The sequence below is a fragment of the Myotis lucifugus genome, unplaced genomic scaffold (genome assembly GCF_000147115.1).
Source record: "Myotis lucifugus unplaced genomic scaffold, Myoluc2.0 scaffold_46, whole genome shotgun sequence".
In the NCBI taxonomy this organism is placed as follows: Eukaryota; Metazoa; Chordata; class Mammalia; order Chiroptera; family Vespertilionidae; genus Myotis; species Myotis lucifugus.
In genome coordinates, this window is record NW_005871094.1 from 6,956,632 (window position 1) to 6,982,465 (window position 25,834).

The following is a 25,834-nucleotide window of genomic DNA, read 5'->3' on the forward strand; positions in this document are numbered from 1 at the left end:
ACTACAGAGAAGTGCATTATCTTTAAAAAAAACTTTTTAAAAGCATACATACATACATATGATTTAAAATAAAAACATTCATATTACACATATTATTCTATAGTTTGCTTTTTTTCTTATTACAATATACCTGGACATCTGATATGTCAAAACATTCAGATCTACCAGACCTTTCTAAATAGCTGCAGAATACTGCATTGTAGGATGTGCCATAATTATGCAACCAATCACCTACTGATACATGGCAAGGCTGCTGCTTCCAAAATCTTTATTATAAACATAAGTGCAATAAACATACCTGTATATAAAACTTTGCATATTGGTTCCTCAAAAAAACTTAAAAGAATTACTATATGACCCAGCAATTTCACTCTGGGTCTATATCCAGAAAACACGAAAGCAGTCTCAAAGGGTTATTTATACATATCCATGTTCATAACAGCAAAACTCACAATAGCCAAAAGGTAGAAGCAACCCAACTATCCACTGATGGGTGAATGGATAACAAAATGTGAATATTTATACAATGCAATACTATTCAACTTTTAAAAAGAAGAAATACAAACTAGAAATAGAAGGAAACTTCCTCAACCTGATTTTAAAAATCTACAGATATGCCCTAATCGGTTTGGCTCAATGGATAGAGCATCGGCCTTCGGACTCAGGGGTCCCGGGTTCGATTCCGGTCAAGGGCATGTATCTTGGTTGCAGGCACATCCTCAGTAAAGAGTGTGCAGGAGGCAGCTGATTGATGTTTCTCTCATTGATGTTTCTAACTCTCTATCCCTCTCCCTTTTTCTCTGTAAAAAATCAATAAAATATATATTTTAAAAAATAATAAAAATAAAAATCTACAGATAACATCAAACCTAACGGTGAGAATTACTATAGTCCCGCCTTATCTGTGGAGGATACATCTCAAGACCCTCCGTGGATCCCTCAAGCCATAGGTAGTACTGAACCCTATACACACACACACACACACACACACACACACACATATATACTATGATTTTTCCTATAATTTATAAATTAGGCACAGTAAGAGATTAACAAAAATAATAGAAAAATTATAACAATATACTATAATAAAGTTATGTGAATGTGGTCTCTCTCTCTCTCTCCCTCAAATTATCTTATTGTACAGTACTCATCCTTCCTTCTTGTGATAATGTGAGATGATAAAATGCCTACAGGATGAGATGAAGCGAGATGAATGATGTAGACCTTGTGAACCAGCGTCAGGCTACTATTGACCTTCTGATGTATCATCATATTTTGGGTGATCCTTAATCACTGACCATGACAATTGACTGTGGATATACGAAACTGCTGGAAATGAAACTGTGGATAAGCAGGGACTACTATAGAAGCTTTCCTGCTAACATCAGGAATAATGCAAGCATGCCCCCACTTATCACTCCTTTCCACACTGTACTGAAAGTCCTAGCTAATGCGGAAAGAAAGAGGAAGAGAGAGAGAATACTGATTGGGAAGGGGGTAAAAAACTTCCTCTGTTCAAGATGACATGATTGTCTATGTAGGAAATCCAAAAGAATCAACAACAAAACTCTGAAACTAGTAACGGCAATGCTACAGTAATCACAAAGTTCATACACAAAATCAATTCTTATATAACAGCAATGAACAAATAGAATTTCAACACTATTTACATTAGTAACCAAAAAATGAAATACTAACAAAATATGAATAAGATCTATTTGGGGGGGGGGGGGGACTATAAAACTCTGATAAAAAGAAATCAAAGAGGCCCCAACCACTGTTGCTAAGTGGTTAGAGTGTTGGCCCAGGCACGGAAGGGTTGCAGGTTCAATTCCAGGTCAAGGGCATGTATGTGGGTTGCAGGTTCTATTCCTCCTCCCCCTCCCCCTACCCTCCCCCTCCCCCTCCTCCTCCTCCTTCTCTCTCTCTCCCTCTCTCTCTCTCTCTCTCTCTCTCTCTCTCCCTCCCCCCCTCCCTCCCTTCCACTCTCTCTAAAAATCAATGGAAAAAATATCCTCAGGTAAGGATTAGCAACAACAAAAAAGAAATCAAAGTAGAAATAAGCATCACGGTAGGAAGACTCAATACTATTATCAAGATGTTCTAGTTTGATCTACAGATTCAATGCAATCCCAATAAAAAATCCCAGCAAGTTATTTTATGGATATTGATAAACTGATTCTAAAGTTTATAAGGAGAGGCAAAAGACCAAGAATAGCTAACACAATGCTGAAAGAGAAGAACAAAGTCGAAAGACTGACACTACTTGACTTTAAGACTTAAAGCTACAGTAATCAAAGTAGTGTGGTATTAAGAACAAACAGATCAATGGAACAGAATAAAAAGTAAAGGTACAAGCCTCTATAAATACAGTCAACTGATCTTTGACAAAGGAGCAAAGGTAATACATACAATGGGCCAAAGGCAGTCTCTAACAAATGGGGATAAAATAACTGGACATCCACATGCCAAAAAGTGAATCTAGACATAGACTTGACCCTCAAAAGTAACTCAAAACAGATCATACACCTAAGTGTAAAATACAAAACGCCTAGATAACATGAGACAATCTAGATGACCATGGGTATGGCAATAGTGTTTTAGATACAACACCAAAGGCATGATCCATGAAAAGAAATAACTGACAAAGCTGGACGTCATTAAAATGAGAAACTTCTGCTCTATGAAAGACACTCTCTATGAAAGAGAATGCATGCATATTTAGAGTTTACCCCACAAAAAGGCAGCCATATAGATATAGAAATATGACCTTTGTGGCTATAAGTAAAAATATAATTATTCATGCGAAATTCTTTTCTCAATTTATTCTACTCTATTATTAAGGTTTCCTTTTCCTTCTTTGAGGACTTTTAAAATCCTTTGTTCCTCTGTGTAATTGCTTTCTTAAGCCTCATCCTGATATCTTTCTTCTTTAGGTCAACTATTTCCATGTAGCTGCCTAACTTTTTACTTTTCTAAGGTCCTTGATTTCTGTTTTATATTCTGGTGCTGTTTCCAATTTCTTTTTTTTTGGGGGGGGGGGGGGGCTCTAACTTTTAATTATGTCTTTTCACTCTCACATCACATACATATCATAACTCATCCTTGTGACTCAAGGATAAGTCCTTGGAATTATTTGATTATCTCAGGGAGTATTCTGTAGTTCAAAATAAAATTCAATGTAATTACAAAAAGGATGCCACAAATCCAAAAAGATCTAATAATTGTCTATCTTTTGAAACCCCTTTCTATACTTTCTTTTGTGCCTGAGATCATCTCCCAGTTTTGTAGTTCTGTGTGGCATAATACCTTCATAGATAAACTCACACCCTCATTTCTTCAAATGGAGCTTTGAACAGGTACTTGGTACAATAATAAGCATTTAATAGAGAGAGAAAAAAAGAAAGAAAACATGGTAAAATATTAACATTTGGGAAATCTGGGTAATGATAGTTTTTTATACTACTTTTGCAACTTTTCTAAAAGCCTGAAATTATGTCAAAATAAAAAAAAATAAAGAGAGGTTTTTTCCATATCCTATGTTTGGTGTGTTTCAGAATATTCAAGGGAATATATCCTACCTCCCAGATTTGTCCATATCTAAAATGCAATTTAATACTATTTAAGTCACACAATTAAAAATAACATATGAGGGAAAGACAACATTAAAATACTATTTTCCATTTCACTGTTCTTCTAGACTAAGAGATGAACTGCTTAGGGCATTTTAGAATTCTGGGTACTTCAAAATTGTTTTTAAATGATTTGGGATTAGATGGCATCTAACTGCTTTTCAAAGGGATTTGTACACTATGCACTTGGCATAATGGATTTCAATTATTTTCTCAGAATGCAATTACTGCATTAATCAATAGCTGTCTGCTTCACAGGCTTGTCACTTTTGTCCAGTGCCTCATCTTTCTACCTCACTCCCCTCCCATCCTTCAGCCTCTCTAACCATTTTTATGCAGCACACTCTGTGAAAAAGCAAAGGCAAAGGTATTTCAAACTTCTTTGAAGCAGAGTGGGATACTTGTCAATGATGCTTTCAATGTTTTCAAAAAATAATGTATAAAATAGGTTGCCTAAAGCCTGATATGACTGACATATACACACTGCTGGAGAGCATCATGCCCACCCTCCCCAAGGCATTTCCAGTGATGCCTTTTAGCACTCATCCATGGAGTCAGATTCTCTGGATAGCAAAACTGATAGGAATGGCTAATGGTTGAAAACATATTAGATAATATGATTTAAAAAAAACACACACAAAACCACAGGACAGACTATTACTCCATATCCAGAACCCCTAGATGTTATCTAACCTCTAAGTCTCAATTTCAACTCTTTTTAATGAAAAGAAAAAGGTAATTCCTTTACTCAAAAGGACATGAGGATTAAATGAGACCATCCAGATACACAGTGCCCAGCACATATGCTTAATATTATTATTATGCCAGAATTACTATGTTTTTATTATTCTATCCTTCTTGACTTATTCTCTGACTATTCTCACAAGGGCTGGGCCTCAATTTCTTCACCTTTAAATTAGACCTCCATCTCTGTGTTTTGTTTTGTTTTGTTTTGTTTTTAATTTTGAGTCAGGCATCTAAAATGCCCTCTTTCTTTCTTTTTTTTAATTTACCGAAGTAACATTGGTTAATAAGATTATATAAGTTACAGGTATACAACTGTATGATACATTTGTATATTCAATTGTATGCTCACCACACAAAGTCCTGTTTCCTTCCATCACCATATATTTGACCCACCTTTACCCTATTCATCTTCCCCCCTTCCCACTCTGGTAGCCACCATAATGTTGTCTGTGTTTATAAATTTTTTGTTTGTTGCTTTTTTAAAATATATTTTTATTGATTTTGAAGAGGAAGGGAGAGGGAGAGATAGAAACATCAATGATGAGAGAGAATCATTAAACAGCTGCCTCCTGCAGGCCCCACATTGGGGATCAAGCCCACAACCTGGGCATGTGCCCTGACTGGGAATCAAACTGTGATGCTCAACCATTGAGCCACGCCAGCTGGGCAAATATGTCTTTTTAATTGATGTTAGAGAGAGAGGAAGGGAGAGGGAGAGAGAGATAGAAATATCCATGAGAGAGAAACATTGGATCAGCTGCCTCCGCATGCCCCTACTGGGGATCGAGCCTGCAACCCGAGCACGTGCCCTGACGGGAAATCGAACCTCTTGATTCATGGGATAGATAACACTCAACCACTGAGTCACACCAGCTGGGCTGCTGTTGCTTTTTGTTTTATATCCCACATATAAGTGAAATCATATGGCTCTTATCCTTTTCTTCCTGACTTATTTCACTCAGCATACTTTCAAGATCCATCAATGTTGTCCCAAATGGCAGTATTTCATCTTTTTGTGGCTGAGTAGTATTCCACTGCATATATGTACCGCATTTTTATCCAGTCATTGGTCAAAGGACACAAGTTGTTTCCATGTCTTGGTAAAAAGCCCTTTATTATATTAACTCTAACAACTAAGATACAGTTCTCCCAGACGTAAAACAAAGAAACTACAGGCAACCATCTCTAGCATCATTTCCTGACAGTGCACAAAATGGAGAACATAGACCTGACAGTGATTCTTCTGAACAGATGTGAAAAACAAAATAAAAGCACCAGCAACACAGAATTCTAAACGCCACACCAAATTAAAAAGGCATATCTGTCTATCACCTGGAGCCAGTGACGGTCAGCAGATTAGTCAACGATAATGTAACATGGTAAGAAGTTCACTAAAATCTCTTTCTTAGCCTGGATCATCACCTGGGGATGTAACATGTGCTTTATCTGAAGGTTCTTCTTTATTATATGAACTATAAAGGGGGGTGCATTGTGGTACAGAGAAGTCTCTGCTTTTGCCATTCCAGGGCAATAAGAGTGGGACTGAAAGATAATGGAAGAGAGCACAGAAAAATCAGGTTTTCTTGTCTCAGCACCCTGGTATTGAAGTTCATAATACCAGGGGAGCTACGGGAATTTGGATAAAATGTCCAAGAGAGTTAAATTTAGTCTAATCCACACATAATAGATGAGATTAAGTATAGAGAGTAATTTAAAAATCAAAGTAGGAAAAGGCAGGCCAGGAAATCTAATCAAGGTATAACGAAATGTAAAAGAAAGCATTAGTCTAATCAATGACATTATCATATCAAAAGAAAAGCTGCAAGAACTGCCTAAGGCAAAGTCTCAGAGTAAGACTGTATCTACAGTCCAAACAGAAACAGAAAAACCCAGAGGCTCAACTTACATTCCCAGACATGTCCAGAATCTAAACTTTTTAACTAAGACAGAAATTTTACTAAGCAGAACAGGCTTTCTCAAAAGAGCTAAAAATAGGATTTAATTTTGGGGGGACATAGGGTAATGGGTCAAAATCTCACCAAAGCAGGAAAAATAGAAAACAATTGCACAAGAAAGTCAAAGTGAAAACAGAAGCAAGGTAAAGTGTGGCTTAATTCGACTCAAAATAAGAAGAAACCATCTGACCATCCTAGGAATATTCTCTTTCAAATGGCCTTGCAGAGAAAAATATATCCTCCTCCCACACCACTGGGCTCTCTCTACAGAGCAAAAGCCATATAGTCATGTATGCAGTTTATTGTTTTCCATTTTCAGACTCCAACTATAGATAAAAATATGGAAAATCAAACAGAATATAAAAAAGAATGTAAAAGTTATGAACTATGACAATGTAGAAGCAGATAAGGCTGAAAGAAATGATGTAGGAGAGGGGTGGAGTGGTGGACAATGGTGAGGAGCACTACCACCCTATCTTTACACAGTGATGGGAGTCAGGGATACTATCAAGAAGAGATGGAAGAACTTAGTATTATTACAATATAACTATCAAAAATAGAGGAGACAGGAAGGTAATCCTTATTTACAAGGAAGTGAAAAATACCCAAGTTTGATAAACCAAGAAAAGATGGTATAGATATTACTTGGAGTTATGCAGAAGTTGTTTGATACCACTATAAACAAAATAAACTATAATAAAAAACAGTTAAAGAAATTGTCTCTTAAAAAGTGGGAAGGGGGTAGTGGAAGAATATGGCAAAAGACTGATTTTTATTCTAAACGCTTCTATTTGATCTTTTATCATATGAATTTATTACTTTGACTTTTAACAAAATGAACTTTAAAAGCCAATAATTATAATATCCTTTTGAAACTTAAAACTAATGATGTTAGAGCAAATTGTCATTAGAAAAATCAAGTCCCTTTCTTATGCTAAGAACCAAGAGAATAGCACTGCTCAAGTTTAGAAATAGTTTTTCCTTAAATAAATGAACAAACAAAACTGAAACAGAATCAGACACAGAGAACAGACTGATGGTTGCCAGAGGGGAGGGGGACTGGATGAAAATAGTGAAGGGACAGTCAAGGGGATGCAAAGTACAGCATAGGGAATATAGTCAATAATATCGTAATAACTATGTGTGGTACCAGGTGGGTACTGGAAATATCCGGGGGAGCACTTTGTGAAGTGTGCTGTATACCTGAAACTAATACAAAATAATACTGAATGCAAACGATAATAAAAAAGATTAACAACAACAACAAAAAAGATTAACATATCACCCCCCCATCACCACCAAAAGAATTGGTTAAAAGAAAAGAAATAGTTTTGCCCTGAGTAAGAATAATTTACTAATTTGGAGCATCTGAAAATAACAAAATTTTGTAAGGCTGCAATCACATAACAGTTTTCATTTAAATATGTTGATGACATTTATAAATATTCATTAACATTAGTAACAGCCCGAGAATCCAGTTAATAATTATACTTTTACATAATATGTGAGAAAAACAAGCTTAACCACACAACTTCATATGACTTAAGGAAGAGTGGAGGTTTTGTGAAAACAATATTGTAAGCTCACTGAAGGCAGGGCTTGTGTCCATCAAGTCTCTAATAACAGTGCTATCATAATTTGCTCTTTGCTAAATGCTTGGAGGTACTTGGTTGCAATTTTCATTACTAAAGCTAAAATCCAGGCAATAACAATTTCTTCCCCTACAAGGTTGTGCTGGCTATTCATCTCGTCTCTTTCTTTACTTGATCTGAACTGCTCTACACCCAGCTCTGGGCTTGGTCAGCTAACCTTGTTTGTCAAACTTGCCTGCCAGCTTCCAGCTACGCTTTAGCAAGGGGAGGCAACATTGTGAGATGAAAAGGGGAGGGAGAAGGGATTTCCCTGCCGTTTTCATTCTTCAGTGTTGCTCCAGCTGTGCCCCTCTCTCCCCTGGTAGCTGAGCAACAGCTGCATGGCATCCCACTCAGAGGTCAGATTACCAGCGGAGTGGGGGCCGCCTCTGAGTTCCCAGATTCTTCTCTGTTCCCCCAGGCCTGGTAGCTGTTTCAAGTTATTAGTATTCAGATTATATCAGTGTCTACTTTTTGCTTTTTCAGTTTTCAACCTGTATAACCAATTCCCACAATTACATTCTTGGAAATACCTCCTATGGTTTACTAGGCTCTGACTGATATAAAGGGAAGAAAAAAATGCACCCTCATCAGATATTGCTCAGTGCTGGTAAGCAGTAAAATTTTATATTGATTTGTGTATGTCAATAAAGTGACTCTAAGGGCATTTTTATAAGACCATCACTAGGGTTTCTGTTTCCATACACTGATGGAAGTTGAATTCAAAATCCTGAGTTTGATGAATCATTAAAATGAGACTGTTAGAGTATAAAATGCCTCATGAAGAGAGAAATGGGCCCGGTCAGTGTGTCTCAGTGGTTGAGTGTTGACCTATGAACCAGGAGGTCATGGTTCAATTCCTGGTCAGGGCACATGCCCAGGTTGTGGGCTTGATCCTCAATAGGGGGAGTGTAGGAAAGCACAAGGAATTTCTCTCTTATCATTGATGCTTCTATCTCTCTCCCTTCCTTTCTGAAACCAATGAAAAAATATATTTTAAAAAAAAGACAAATTTATTGGGGGGGTGGGGAATGGGACACTTAGAAGTGAGAAGGTACAGACAATAAACACAGACTATCTCTTTGAGTCTATCTTACCTATGCTTTAAGTAAAGTACTTAATAAGTCTAACATTCCAGTAAACCTTAAACTTGACATCACAGTAATACAATAAATGTCTTTTTACAGAAATAACAATAACAAACAGTCACAAAAATATTTGTCATATACTTCAATGAATGGACTAGATTAGGTGTTTGGACAAACTAAAGAATACGTGGTAGCAATGGCAGTGTTGATCTATCATTCTAACTTCTTTTTTAAAATATATGCCCTAGCTGTTTTGGCTCAGTGGTTAGAGCGTTGTTCGCCTGTGGACTGAAGGGTCCCGGGTTCGATTCCGGTCAGGGGCACATGCCTGGGTTGTGGGCTTGAACCCCGGTAGGGAGCATGCAGGAGGCAGCTGATCAATGATTCTCTCTCATCATTGATGTTTCTCTCTCCCTCTCCCTTCCTCTCTGAAATCAATAAAAATATTTTTTTAAAATAAAGTATATATGTATATTCTTAAAATTTTAAATCCTCTTCTGAGGATATGTTTATTGATTTTGAGAGAGAGGGAAACATCGATTGGTAGACTCCAAGTTGCACCCCAACTGGGGATCAAACCCGCAATCTTTTCGTGTATAGAATGATGTTCCAACCAACTGAAGCACCTCACCAGGGCTATCGCTCTACGTTCTTGGCAGACTATGCAGATCTAGGCACATCTACTTGAAATTCAATAATGGGTATTAATTCTAATTTCCAGTGTGGTTTGCAGCATTTTAGAGTTATTATTTTTTCTTATTATATAACTGGATCCAACGTGTACAAGGGTATGTAAAGTCTCCTCTCCATTTCACCTCATACCTGCTTAAAGGTTATTCTTATTTCTACAGCAGGGAGTCAGAGTATTGGGTTTATATCCTTGCCCTGCCACTCACTAGCACCTCAGACAAGTTTCACTTTTCTATGCCTTAGTTTTATTATTACGCAAATGGAAAGAATAACAGAACCTACTTAAGAATTATTGTGCTCTAACCGGTTTGGCTCAGTGGATAGAGCATCAGCCTGCGGACTCAAGGGTCCCAGGTTCAATTCTGGTCAATGGCATGTACCTTGGTTGTGGGCACATTCCCAGTAGGGAGTGTGCAGGAGGCAGCTGATTGATGTTTCTCTCTCATCGATGTTTCTAACTCTCTATCCCTCTCCCTTCCTCTCTGTAAAAAATCAATAAAGTATATTTAAAAAAAAAAAGAATTATTGTGAGGATCATGTATGTACAAGGGCTTAAAATGAAACATGGTATATAATAAGTATCTGACTAAGTGTAACCTGTTGTTGTTATTATTATTCTACATAAAAGGATAGGTAAAGCATAGAAATGCCCAAAGGAAAGTTACATGATTTAGTTTTACATTGGGCAAAAAAAAAAAAGTTAATAAGATCACAAACTAGGAGTTTTGACCATATTAGGATCTCTATCAAAGGGTAGTTCTTGACCTTTTCCAAATTATGAACCCTTTTGAGGATACATGAAAGCTACAGATCCCCTACCTAGAAAAAGGCATATACCTACAAAATTTTCCAAAATATTTCAATGTTTAGACTCAAATCATAAAAAGATTATTTCATGATGATATAGCTATACCACAGATGAAACACAAGAGGGTGCCACAACAACATAAAATATAAAGAAAGCACAGGGAATTTCAGGTTACTCAAATTCAACTGGAACAAACATCCTTCCATATAAAATAGTTAGTGAATCTACTTCACCAAGTGCTTTACAATACATCAATTCTTCTATAGGTTTTAGATCAGCACTGATCTAAATTTCTGTGATAACAGACATGTTCTAAATTTATACTGCCCAAAACAATAGCCAATAACCACATGTGGCTACTGACCACATGAAATGTGACAACTATGACTAAAGGAATAAAACATTTAATCTTATTTAGTTTTAGTTAATTTTATATGTTGTTGTTTGTTTGTTTTTTTTGTTAATCCTCATCCGAAGATATTTTTCCATTGATTTTTAGAGAGTGAAAGGGAGGGAGAGAGACAGAGAAACATAGATGTGAAAGAGACACATCTCATGCGCCCCAACCAGAGCTGGGGATCAAGCCCTTGACCAGAACTGGACTTGGACCCTTCAGTCTGTGGGCCCACACTCTATCCATTGAGCCAAACTGGCTAGGGCTAGTTTTAGTTCATTTTAATTTAAATGGTCACATATGGTTGTGGCTCCCACAGTGAACAGTGTAGTTCTACATTTTATTTTTAAGTTTTGAAATGACTTGCTTCTAATCACAGGCTATTATATATCATTGCTAAAGAAGTTTCCAATAGGGTAGGTTCACACAATAACTCAGATCTATCTGTCCCTTGTGAAAATTCAACATTGCAAGGATAGAAGGACTGTCACTATCTCTCCCTTGCCCCACTAGTGTTCACAATCAAAGAAAGGGAAAGCTTTCTTTTACTCATTGTAGAAGACCCTACCAACCCAATTCCCTGTGTTTCTTAAGTCTCTGGATTATATGAGCTTTAAAAAATAAGTGCAGCCCAGCTGGTGTGGCTCAGTGGTTGAGCATTGACCTATGAACCAGGAGGTCACGGTTCGATTCCCAGTCAGGGTACATGTCTGGGTTGCAAGCTTGATCCCCAGTGTGAGGCGTGCAGGAGGCAGTCAATCAATGATTCTCTCACATCATTGATATTTCTCTCTCTCTCCCTTTCTCTCTGAAATCAATAAAAATATTTTAAAAAATAAGTACAAATTAATAAAGTTAAATAAGAAAGCTTTTGCCATTTAAAAAAAGAAAACACACACACATATTCTAGTGATAATCACCAAGGCTAAGGGAGAACTAAGAGGGAAAGACATCGAGTAGATAGCATAAAGGAGAAGCAGAGTCTTCAGCCAGGTGCCAGAATAGAAGAAGAAAACATAAGCAGAGGCAACGGCTTATAAAAGCACATAGCTTAGTAAGGGGGCATCAAGAACACCCAGAGAGCAGACTCAGAAGTCTGGGAACCAAAGGAACACAGCCCTTGGCTACCTCTACACCAGATCATTTTCTTTCTTTTTTCTTTTTTCATGTTTTTATTACACCTGTGGGACACGAAGGGGGTGGGGGGTGGGGGAGAGAGAAACATCGATGTAAAAGAGAAACATCAATTGGCTGCCTCTTGCACACCCCCTACTGGGGACTGAGCCTGAAACATGTGCCCGGACCAGGAATCTAACCACTGACCTTTTGGTGCATGGGATGATGCTCAACCAAATGAGCCACACTAGCCAGGGCAGATTCTTTCTTTGCACTGCAATCTAATCAGCTGACAATAGGCTAATGTTGACCCGACTGTTAAAGAGAAAACTACTCTATCCACACTGTACAATACCGTACAGCTTACAAATCTGGTATCTGGCTCAGTACCCTGAATTGAGAAGGTACCTAGTTAATGTTAATGGCAATGATAAAAAGGATTAGAAAGTGCATCCTCAAATATTCAGATACTTATTAACAGCTACAACTATCAATAAAAAGCAGGTGAGTTGCTGAAGCCATCCCTGTATTAAAACATGATGGATAGGAAGTTTAGTAAACCCATGCATTAATTTGCAAATGGACCAGAATGCAGCTGGCTCTTTTTGCAGAAAAATCATTTGTCCACAGCTGCTCCCCAAATTACCAAAAATCAAATAAGTAGTTGTCATGTGATAGCAGGATTAGAGGCTGCCTCAATTTCCATTAAGAAGAAATAACATAAATTGCCACAAGTCCCACCCCTCAGTCTCAGACAAGCACAAAGGACACTTTCATTCAGATCTGCTTACTGTGAAATATAGCATTGCTGCCTGCTTCTATAGTGGGCCTCAATCCTGCTGCATCTGTCATTAAAAACCAACGTTCAGTTAAGGCTGTTTCTTAGATTCTGCAGACCGTTCAATGCATGAATTTTCTTCTGAGATAACTGAAATTGTCTCTGGATAAAATTATGAAGGTATAAGAGTCAATACTACTAATCTATAGATCGCTATGATTCTATGTTCCTCTCATTCCACAAATATTTACTGAATTCTTATCAGGTACTAATAGTTTATTTTAACACTAACATCCCAAGAAAAACTGACTGGCAACTGTAATGTTTTTATCTTTAGTTTAAAATTTTTATTATCATAGAAGTGACACATGTTCTTTTTGAATAACTGATAAAATACAAGTAATAAAAAACAACAAAAAAGAAACATAAATCACCACCCAAGATGGCCACATTACAAAGTTAACAATTTGGTGTATACAGTATGGGTCTAGCCTCCCCCTCTTCCCACCAAGTTTCTTATATAGTGGTTGTTTTTTATAACAAAAGTGAGGCTACAGTGTATATACTATTTTATAAATATTTTAATGTGATAAATAATTAAAATTTCACATCATTTTTAAATGTTTACAGAGCATTCCCTGTAAAAGTATACAGTACTTATTTTACTAATTCCCAAAAGTCACTCATTTAGATTGTTTTCAATTTTTCACTATTATAAACAGCACTGAAGTAATTCTGTTATTTAATAAACATCTGTCACCTAAATGAGTAAATGAATGGTTTACTAAACTAAGTCTTTATTTACACATACCCGTTATTTTCTTAGCATTAAAAGGCCATAAAACTTTGAGTAATCATACAGTTATGATTCTGGACTTGCTATTATGGCAAGCATAGAAAGGTAATGCAGTAAAAACAGCAATCTAAACATAAAGACAAGGACATAATACTTGGTGGTGGACAGAGGGCAGAATGAAAGTCTTAACCTTGACAATAAAAGGATAGTTCCTAGAAAGTGAAATACAGAAAGAGGGAAGTACAGGAGCACTTATAACCCCATTTTACAAAATTACAAGTTGAGACCGTATTGAATGTTGATGGAACAAAAAAAAAGTTTAGGAGCACCTGAGATCTTGCTCCCCAACACTGTTCTCAGTTTGGCTCAAATAAAGGCTTATAAAAATTCTAAAAAATTTTAAGTAACAGTTTACCATTTAAAATTATAAAGGAACGTCATAAAAGACTATTAAAAAAGAATATAAATATCAAAAAAGGGAGATGGAGAAAGGAGAGGGTAGAAAATGTCAGTTAAATTCTTATTCTTCATATAAAAAATTCAGATACTGTTGATCTAAAGTTGATAAATAAGGAACAGAAGTTTACACATATTAATTATGAAGTCTCATGGAAGTAACTCCACGAGAAGCTAAAGACAGAAATAGTAAAATAGTTTTTAAAGGTTGACTCTGAACTGTAGAGGCTAAGGATGGGAAGGAAAGAGATGAGGCAGGAAATAAGTTTTTTTCATCAAAGGCTCTCTTCTTTTTGATTTGTTAAAAAGCACAAATAATATCCTGATGAAGGCTGCCTGAAAAATCTGTAACTATTCACTTTGGCTTCCCTAACTATATCCTCTTATCCTGAAAACTAGTCAGACCCAACTGCCTATAGATCTTTACTTTAACAAGAGGCAAATTTAAAATACCTAAGACCTTGGAGACTATATAGTCTGATTTCATTTTACAGATTAAGTTGATACCTAGAAAGTCTGAGTTAACCAACGTAACATCTCTAGTTGTGGCAAAACCAAAATTCGAGCCCACATCTGGTGCCTTCCAATCAAGTACTCCATCTTCTCCATCACAGACCCACCCACTCTGTCCTAAAGCACAGTCTCTAACCATTATTGGCTTAGACTCCTTAATTGCTATACTAACACTATCATGTGCATGTCTTTAAGCCAAAATTTGGGTTTTACTGAGGGTCCAGTGAGTTAGGATTATAAATAATATGCATATTGAATTGATTTTTCAAACTGCACCTGCAGTCACCCATCCTAGTCCCTAGTACATGTCTCCTGCTCCCCCGACCATCACAGCCTTAGAGGACATAGCTACTGTGAGGACTGGTTCCTACAAACTGAGGGTCCTGACAGCATGCTTCCCCACTATAGGAACAAATGCAATTCATGAAATTCCCAAAGCAACGTCTTTTGAAGCTACAGTCTTCTGTGAACATCAGGGCAGTCAATTGATTTCATGTTTTTCTTCATCCATAGCAAATAGTTTAGCTAATTATCCACTCCCACTTTCAGTAGATACAAAGGGAACAAAATTGTTTAACAACAATAACAAAAAAAAGGCCAAGGATGCCCTAGCCAAGCGGTTCTCAACCTGTGGGTCGCGACCCCTTTGGGGGTCGAACGACCCTTTCACAGGGGTCGCCTAAGACCATCGGAAAACACATATGTAATTACATATTTTTTTTGTGATTAATCACTATGCTTTAATTATGTTCAATTTGTAACAATGAAAATACATCCTGCATATCAGTTATTTACATTACGATTCATAACAGTAGCAAAATTACAGTTATGAAGTAGCAACAAAAATAATTTCATGGTTGGGGGTCACCACAACATGAGGAACTGTATTAAAGGGTCGTGGCATTAGCCCTAATTGGTTTGGCTCAGCGAAAAGAGCGTCGGCCTGTGGACTGAAAGGTCCCAGCTTCAATACTGGTCAAGGGCATATACCTTGGTCAAGGGCAGCTGATCGATATTTCTCTCTCATCAATGCTAACTCTCTATCCCTCTCCCTTCCTCTCTGTAAAATATCAATAAAATATATATTTTTTTAAAAGGGGTCACGGCATTAGGAAGGTTGAGAACCATTGCCCTAGCCGGTTTTTCTCAGTAGTTAGAGTGTTGTCCCATAGACTGAAGGGTCTCAGGTTCGACTCCGGTCAAGGTCAAGAACACCTCTACTGCAGGCTTGATCCCTAGACAGGGCCTGTGCAGGAGGCAACCAATCAATGTCTCTCTCTCTCTCTCTGCCTCTCCCCCATCACTTCTACTCTCTCAAAAAAAAAAAAAAAATCAACGGGAAAAAAATTTTTTTCAGGTGAGGATTAACAACAACAAAAAAGACAAGGAGCTGACTTTTGAGGAAAATAGAGAATTGTGCACACAACTTTTATGATTGCAATCATTATACTATTTTATAAAAATTATTTTAAATAGTATGAAAGTCCCTAGTATTTATAAGTTACTTACATAAATTATTATTTATATAAACTTAGAAATAAAAAACACACAAAAATGAAGGCCAGACCAATCACTGGAAATCAAGTATATGCAGAAGAGTCAAGATCTAACAACCAAAACCTCAGTATTCACAGTGCTCTATTTTCCACAAATTTTGCAAAATATATGGATAGTGTATTTATTAATTTAAAGTAAGACTGACTGTTTAAAAGCATGCTTTCTCACACAAGGAGTGGGGCATAAGAAGATCAGTGGCAACAGCAACAGTAATACAGATGAGACGTGAGCCTAACACTCATCATTCTGTGGTTTACCTCCTGTGTCTTACTCCCTCTGATCCACTGTGAAACTAAGAGCAAAAGAACACACGCATACAGTGTGGTGGTAGCAGAATGTTGAGGGTATTTTATTTTTTGAGGCGTTTAAAGAAGTTAAACAATGCATATGAAAGCACTGTATAACTGCAACATGCTCCAGAAACAAGGCATTATTTTATTTATTGTAGAGCAAGAAAGTGAGGCAGAAGAGGAAATGATTAGTTGAAATGATTAGTTGCATTTGTTCACGCAACCATCCATCCAGCACTTGAGTGCCAGATTATAAGGGTAGAACGTCTGGTCAGAGAAAAACCATGTAAACCAAAGCAGCCCCTCATACCTGTTGTTTGGTCCACAGTTTTTTATGTGTTTGGTTTTTAAATGTGAACTACTGACATTTAGCATAAAAGTTCTAGATTTCTGACTTCTCTTGAAAAGTCAGAAAGATGTGGGAACACCAGGAAGCAGTAAGTACTGTTAAGAGCTTGGGGCTCCAGAGCCAGTTCTGCCATTTTGCTAGTTTCATGTTACTTAACTTCTCTCTATCTGTTTCCCATTTATCAACTAGCGGTAATGTATTAATACCTTCCTCATAGTGCTGATATGAGGATTAAATGAAACGAAACATTAAGTAAAACACTTAGCAGAGTGCCCCTCCCCAATAAATGCTAATCATTATTATCATTTCAGGTTGGCAACAACTGACTGGTTAGGGGAAGCAGAACAAGTTCTCTTTAGGATGTCCACTCCTGGACTGCCTCACTCACTTACAATGCTTGCTTGGTCTAGCACCACAGGTTGCAAATTCTAATAGCAACAAAGACTGCAATGCAATGTATAAAGGCTAAGGAAGATAATTATAGGGAGAGGGTAAGTAATCCAGTCAGTCAATGAGCCTTACTGGAGGCCAGGTTCTAGAACAAGATACCCAGTGATGAGCAATAAGGCAGAGTCCTTAACCTTAAAGAACTTCCATTCTGGTGGCAGGAACCATAAGAAAGACATTTCAGGAAGTGACATGTACTATGCAGAAGATAAAATAAGGCCATATAATAAAAAAGTGGCAGGAAGGGGGAATGGTTTCTGGTGAAACATTTGATTTGTGATTTGAGTGGATGAGAAGGCAGCCATGGGAAGAGCCTGGTGAAAAGAGGGAGGTGGGAAGGAGACAACATTGGAAAAATCATGTAAGGCCTCTACATGTAGGCCTTGGAAAGGAGTTTGGATTTTATTCTGGTCAGGAAATATTTTATAGAGTAGCTATTTGAGAGCTGTTGCTAGGGGTGGAGTGGAAGTATTAGGAACAGAGGAAACAGAGTGGCATTATGATCAAGCATGGAGTGCACCAGAGGTTCTGCATGCAGGAGGTGAGATGGTGGGGTCTTATATGCTATGCAGTTATTTTTATTTTATCTTCTAGCTCAGTGATACTTAATATTATGAAGATCCCTTTATAACAACCAAAACAAGTAAAAAACACAAAAAATAAACCTCTATTCCATGACAGTTGAATTTATTCAGAAAAACAGATAATAAAAGGGTATGTAATAAATTGGTGTTTTGTGTGTTGGTTTTGTGTTGTTTTTTTTAACTAGTAAGCAATACTTTTGAGAGATAGTATATCTACTCAGCCGACAGATAACCCATAGATCACAAAAGCCCTCTGTACAACTCTAGGCCACCCTTCCCATTCTGGGCTACAGGATGGAAGCATTGCTAAAGGTGATGAGTAGCATTCTGCAAACATTCTAGACGAATGGCCTGGGAAGGACTGAGTCTACCCAGTCAGGTAACTAATTCAATGGTCCATGAGGGAGCACCAATGTGGCCCCAACTAAAACAGTGAGGATGGGAAAAGCGTATGTGAAATATTTAGGTGAAATGGAAAGAACTTAGTAAACAATTGGATGTGAACAGTGAGGGGAAGGTAACTCCAAGATGATTCCCATGTTTCTGCTTGGGTTAGTGAGTGGGTCATTAATCAAATCAAGGAATAGTAAAAGAGCAGATGTGCAGAGAAAGACAGTGTGTGACAATACTCATGCTAGCTGTCTCAACAGATACCTAGATCTGGAGTTGTGGTGCAAGTGTAAATTTGGAAATTGTCAACAAGGGATGGTAATGAAATCACAGAGCATGAATAAAATTGACCTGGAGTAATATGTAAAGAAGCAGGAAACTTGGGGATATTCAAAGGGATATCCTATCTAATAATAGACAAACATGGTAATTGACCGTACCTTCACTACACCTCCCATTGGCTAATCAGCACGATATGCAAATTAACCGCCAATGAAGATGGCGGTTAATTTGCATATACCAGCTGGGAGCGAAGACTGAAGACAGCATGGAAGTGAAGCGCTACAGAAGGGAGCAAAGTAGAGGCGGTGGAGACAGGAACGGAGCCAAGGCTGCGGAGGCGGGAGGCGGGAGGCGGGAGGCGGGAGGCGGGAGGCGGGAGGCGGAACCCAGCCGCAGCGGCTGGGAGCGGGAGGGCAAACCCGCCTCCCTTTGCTCCAGCCGCAGGAAGCCCTATTCTTGCAGAAATCTTCCTGCAACGGGCCTCTAGTATATATATAGGAGAGAAAAACAAAACAAAACATGTGAGAAAGACTGAGAGGACATTAGAAGGAAAAGTGAAAGAAAGCAGGAGATAGTAGTGCCATTTCTACATGGTATTGTAGAAATCAACAATATTAAATGCAGTGAAAGGAGTTGAGATGCCTTGCCAAAAGAGCCACCACATTCACATTCATTCAACATACATAATAATCACTTTCTGTGTGTCAAATATTGATACAGAAGAGACAACAGTAAACAAAAAGTCCCTGCCTTCTTGGATTTTACATCTTATCAGAGAGAGATAAACAATAAGCAAATATACGTATATATAAAAAGCATAATATGCTAATTAGACCAGGGCTGCGAGGGAAGCCGGTGCCTGCAGCTGGGAGAAGGCAGGCCTACTCTTGCACAAATTTTGTGCATCGGGCCTCTAGTATATATATAATATGTTAGGAAGAAGGAAGGGGGAATAGAGAAGGGGAGGTTGGTCAAGGAATGCCTTTCTGACAAGTTGATCTTAGATCTGCAGGAAGTGAGGGAGACACACAAAATACTTGGGGGAAGGAAGAGTATCCAGGCACCAGGAACAGCAAATGCAAAGATACCGAGGCAGGAACCTGCTTGGTGTGACCAAGGATTGGCAAAATGTCCCCAGGACCTGAAGCACCCTAAGCTAGGGGAGCGAAGGCAGATGAGGTCAGAGTGGTTAGTCAGGATCAAGCTTGTAGGACCTTGAAGGCTACATTAAGATCCTTGGATTTTACTCTGAATGAGAAGGGAAGTCTTTGAATATTTTTGAGCAGGGGAGAAATATAGAATTTTCTGACTTACATTTTGAAAGGCAGGCTGAAGGGAGAAAAAGGGTGGAAACAGGAAAATCAATTACTGAAAGATGAGCATGGCCTGGACCAGAGTAGCATAAGTGGAGATAGATGGTGAGAAGTTAGATTTTGCATGTGTTGAGGGTAGAGCTGCCAGGATTTCCTGATGATTTGGATGCAGGGTGGTACAATGAAAGAGAGGAGTCAAGAATGACTCCAGCCCTAGCCGGTTTGGCTCAGTGGATAGAGCGTCAACCTGCGGACTAAAGGGTCCCAGGTTTGGTCCTGGTCAAGGGCACATGCCCGGGTTGCGGGCTTGATCCCCAGGAGGCAGCCAATCAATGATTCTCATTGTTGATGTGTCTATCTCTCTCTCCCTCTTCCTTCCTCTATGAAATTAATAAAAATATATTTTTTTTAAAAAAAAGAATGACTCCAAGGTGTTTTGTGTGTTTTTTTGCAATATATTTTTATTTATGTCAGAGAGGAAGAGAGAGTCAAACTGTGACCTCCTGGTTCATGAGTCGACTCTCTACCACTGAGCCACGCCAGCCGGAGGACTCCAATGTTTCTGATTTGAGCAATTGGAAGAACATAACAGCTATTTACTGAAATGGGAATGAATGTCAGAGGAACAATTGAGATGCCTATAGATAGCCATGTAGAAATGTTGAGTAGGAGATTGTGAATTGGTGGCTTAAGTGTTATTTTTTAACTGCTTTTAGATGCTTTAAAACTGCTTTTTAGCCCTAACCGGTTTGGTTCAGCAGATAGAGCGTCGGCCTGTGGACTGAAGGGTCCCAGGTTCGATTCTGGTCAAGGGCATGTACCTGGGTTGCGGGCACATCCCCAGTAGGGGGCGTGCAAGAGGCACCTGAATAGATGTTTCTCTCTCATCGATGTTTCTAACTCTGTATTCTTCTCCCTCTCCCTTCCTCTCTGTAAAAAATCAGTAAAATATATATTTTTTTAAAAACTGCTTTTTAAAACTATTTTTAATAGCTTTTAACATTTATTTTTACTCTTTTTAAAGAACATAATTAAAAACTGCTTACATTGCCTGGCCAGCGTGGCTCAGTGGTTGAGCATTGACCTATGAACCAGGAGGTCACGATTCCTGATCAGGGCACATGCCTGGGGTTGCAGGCTCAATCCCCCAGTGGGGGGGGGGGGTGCTGGAGGCAGTTGATCAATGATTCTCTCTCATCATTGATGTTTCTCTCTCTCTCCCTCTCTTTTCCCTCTGAAATCAATAAAACTATATATATTTTTAAAAACTGTACTTATACCGGGCTTGAGAGGCTGTTTGCAGAGTGAGCTAAAGGTGAATACCAGAGGACTTGGATCTCAGCTAAAGGACAGTATTCCCGTTACTGAGCTATCAGCAAGTGGACCTTTTGAAAGTCATGATCTTCTTCGAAAAGGTTTTTCTTGTGTGAAAAATGAACTTTTGCCCAGTCATCCTCTGAATTATCAGAAAAAAATTTCCAGCTCAACCAAGGTAAAATGACTTTTTCCACCCTGAGAAACATCCAGGGTCTATTTGCTCCACTAAAATTGCAAATGGAATTCAAGACAGTGCAACAGGTTCAGCGTCTTCCATTTCTTCCAAGCTCAAACCTTTCACTGGATATTTTGAGGGGTAATGATGAGACTATTGGATTTGAAAATATTCTTAATGACCCATCACAAAGTGAACTAATGGGAGAACCACACTTGATGGTGGAATATAAACTTGGTTTACTGTAATGCAGTGAGCTGACCATGGAAATGGAGGGGCTACATCTTGTTTATAGTCGTCTTTTTACTATAATTTTATGTATACAACTTTAAAAGTACTGACACGTGAAAAAAAAACCCTGTACTTATATTCTTAGAAATACTGAGGTTAATATTTATTATTTAGGTACATTAATTTCTCAACAAATCAGTTATAAAAGTACCACTAGTACCTTTTCTAAGGAAATAATGTACAGTAAGTCACAATTACCTATCATATCTCAGTTTACAAATTTCTGTCAAACATTTTTCTTTATTAATGTCAAAACAGTGTAGGAAAACAAGGTTAACTACATCAATTAAAGTAACAATGTTAGAGAGATTCAAGAATGAGCTCTGTAAATTACTATACGAATAGTCTTTCTTCTTTTTTTCTTTTCTTTGCATCTTTTCCTAAGAGATAGGTGAAGTATAAGCAGAAAAAAGCCAGACTTGGAATCAGAAATGCCTAGTTTTCTAGTTGCATAATCTTGGGAGAGGGGATCATAAAATTTCTACAAGCTTCAATTTCGTCATCTGCAAAACTGCGAATGATAACGCTAGTAAAAACGAACAGGTAGTGCTGGGTGCTTTTCTAAACACTTCTATATGTATAATCTCATGTAACCTCACAGCTCAATGAGGCATTATTTATTATTAGCCTTACTATATGAGGAAATCACAAATAGAGGCTTTCAGAAACAAGATTTAAATCTTGGCAATGTGCACAGTGCTTTATAATTTACAAAACATGTTCACATTTTAATTTTAAAAGTAGGTAGAGAATAGTATTTAGACTGAGCAATATGAAATTGCTTTTTGTAGGTTCAAAATAGTCAAATATCAGCAACTTCATATGATTCAACCATAACTATTATGTTATGGCCACTTAAAAAATGTGATGTGAAAATGGTTTTTTTTAACTGTAAAGCACTATGGAAAGTATTATTTTAAGCAACAATAAATAGAACCACAATAAGAATTATTAACACAACTGTGAAATTGAAAGGAGTATGAAAGGGAATTAACAATAAATACTATTATATTTAAATTACACATCAATCAATAATCAGAAGTCCATTATATATCCAATCCAGGTTTCCATTTGCTGCCTTAGTATTTTCTGTTCTTAAATCCTCACCCAATGATATTTTTCCATTGATTTTTAGAAAGAGTAGAAGGGAGGGGGAAGACAGAGAGAGAGAAATATCAACTAGTTGCCTCCCACACCAGCCAGACCAGGGCTAAGGATCGAGGTACGTGCCCTTGACCGGAAATGAACCTGGGACCCTTCAGTCCAAGGGCCAACACTCTATCCACTGAGCCAAACTGGTTAGGGCACAGCCTTAGTATTTTTGAGGATTAATTTTCTGAACAATATGGAGATAATCTCAAACTAACAGTATTTTCCCATAACACTCATTACCTCCTTATGTAGTATTTGTTTTTCTGTTTATCTGTTTTCTCAACCCCACATAAAGTTCATCAGGGCAAAGATTTTTCTGTTTTATTCAATGCTTTACCCCCAGAACCTAGAACTGTTTAAGGCTCACAATAATCACTCAAATTCATTTGCTGAATAAATGAGAAATTGGAACTCCCTAAATTAGTCAGAAAGAATGCATGAAATACATTTTAAGACAAAGATAAGTAGTACCCAGAGATTTTGTAATATAAATAACAAATTAAAAAAAAACTCCTTTCTAAATTGCATAATAATTATCCCTACCCATAAACACTTCAAAAGTGTCAAACATTTAAATTCTGAATAGTACCCACTCAAAAATTAAAATCCCCATAATTACTTTGTGAGCAATCTGTAAAATAAACTGTATCTTGAACTACATACCAAGTTAAATTTAGGATAACATATATTCAAAGTTACAGACATAGGATTAAGTAGGAAAAATCATCTTAGAATCCTAGATAAGGAAAGAAAGTAAGAGAAAAATAAAAAAGTACGTTTCAAGACTGAAATAAATAAAATTTGTAAAGTGGTTGAAAACAAAATTAAAATGACTTCATTTAAAACTACTAGTAAGAGTAACATTTCATTTTAGAACTAGAAGCTCAATGCATGAAATTCATACAAGGGGCTTGGCCCTTGCAGCCATGGCGCCCGGCTTCGTCCGGAAGGTCATCCAGGTCATCTGGACAGTCGTTGCTCTGTTTGGCCTTCGGTCTAATGAGCATATTACGCTTTTATTATTATAGATTTGTTGAACCTGTACAAGATATCCCTAAACTTAAAGGTGAGGGGAAGATATGCTATCCCAACTTTCTAAAGTACAAAACCTCCTGCCCTAGCTGGTTTGGCTCAGTGGATAGAGCCTGCGGACTGAAGGGTCCCAGGTTCGATTCCGGTCAAGGACACATGCCCAGGTTGTGGGCTCAATCCCCAGCAGGGGACGTGCAGGAAGCAGCCAATCAATGATTCTCTCTCATCATTGATGTTTCTATCTCTCTCTCCCTTTCCCTTCCTCTCTGAAATCAATAAAAAAATATTTTTTAAAAAAGAACAAAACCTCCCTAAATAATATTTATACTATATTTCCTGTCAAAATTTTTTCTCATGATTATCAAATGTTGCATCCATTTAGAATTAAGTATTTGAAAAAGTATAGAGCACTGTACAAAAAATAACAATAATCTAACCTATAAGAATAAAAAAATATTTTCTCACTACATTTCTCAATGTGATCTTTGATACAATATTAAATAACAATAGGGGAAAGGAATCTTTAAATGTAACTTAACATATATACTTATCAGCAGTCATTGGTCTTGGCCACAATAGACATCCTGCAGCTGGCTGTCAAACCACCAAAAGCTGCTGTCACTCACCTTCTAATCTCTTAGAACTAAGCTCATTTGGGTCAAAACAAGTCAATTGCCTTTCTCACCAACAGTAATATACTGGAATAAAAGTGTCAAGTATAATTCTGGCTGCCAAGATTTTGTTAAGGACAGACTTGTAACTAGTAAAGTGGTCCTTAAATTAAAGCTATTGCCCAAAAGAAAAGAGTTATCTGCATTTGTAGCTTGACTGGAATAATATCTCTGAGATTTTGATCTGTAATCAAACCAGAGGAAAGGGAAGCAACTGGTGAAAGCAACCAATAGTATAACCTTTAAAAAGAATGAATTAAAAGTAAACTATTGAAAGAAAGAGTATGCCAGAAGCAATCTAAAAATGATAAAAGCCTAATATGCAAATTGTCCCCTCGATGGGGAGTTGGACCAGGAATTTGACCAGGGGGTGGTGGCAGGCAGCTGGGGTGGGGAGAGGGGAAGGAAGCCCCGGCTGGCAGCCAGCAGCCCCTAGGGACCCTACCTGTGCATGACTTTTGTGCACTGGGCCTCTAGTATGTAAATAAAACTAGTTATACTTTAAAAAAAGATTCCATGTGTTGCACAACCAGAAATATTCACTCTGACTCAGTATAGTTACAAACCATTACTACAGAGGAAGACTACAGAAGTATTAAAGGATGAGATAGAGTGATGTGTAGTGACACAGAAAAATGTCCACAATATACACTGTTGGAAATCGAAAGAAAACAAAAAAACAGGATACAAAATCTGCTAGAATGAGTGTGGCCTCATTAAAAAAAAAAAAGGGGGGGGGGGTAGATATAATTATGGGCAAACCAAATTAACTAAAAAGGTACACTGAAACTCTTAAGAATGCTATCCTCTGCAGAATGGAATTAGATACTTTACTTCTATTTTATGTTTTTCTCCCTTTAAAATGATAATGTAAAAGATTAAAATAAGGTAATTACTTTTATAATGGTGTGTGTGTGTGTGTGTGTGTGTGTGTGTGGTTATTCTGGGAAAGAAAAGATAAACAGCATAATAAGGCTCTCTTCCCCTTTACCAAATGAAAAACCTGAGGGTGGCCTCCAAGTTCAGAGACACATATATATATATATACTATCAAAGCTGCATGATGTCCTCTGGGAACCCTTTCTTTAAACAGAATCCTATGTAGAACCTCAAAACTTAAGATAAAGTGTAGCTTCTATTATTGAAGGAGCTGGAGAACAGAGAGCTATAGCCATCCATCGCCCTCACCCCCTGCAGGATGCTCTGAGGCTCCTTAGGACTCCACAGAGACAAGAGGAAACCCCCGGTTAATCAAAGTCTTCCATTGTGCAGTTGGGAAACTGAGGTCCAAGAAAATTAGCCACCTGTTAAGTCCTCTGCCTTCCAGATTACCCCTAAGGTCATTCTATCTACTGGGAATTATAGAAATAGTCTTTG

The 25,834-nt window shown here is 37.7% G+C and overlaps 1 protein-coding gene and 1 pseudogene across 4 annotated transcripts in view; one reads left to right on the forward strand and one right to left on the reverse strand.

Moving 5' to 3' along the window:
- Positions 1-12,999, reverse strand: part of NRF1 (nuclear respiratory factor 1) — an 88,560-nt gene extending 75,561 nt beyond the window's left edge. For 2 of the 4 annotated variants that reach the window (XM_023753529.1, XM_023753528.1), the window contains exon 1: positions 12,856-12,998. The gene's annotated coding sequence lies outside the window, so the exon portion shown is untranslated. Of the gene's footprint in view, positions 1-12,855 lie in introns of all 4 variants that reach the window. The other 2 variants (XM_023753527.1, XM_014455484.2) reach the window with 2 other exon arrangements.
- Positions 13,000-17,749: 4,750 nt separating this feature from the next.
- On the forward strand, positions 17,750-21,667 carry LOC102435514 (annotated as a pseudogene).
- Positions 21,668-25,834: the final 4,167 nt, after the last annotated feature.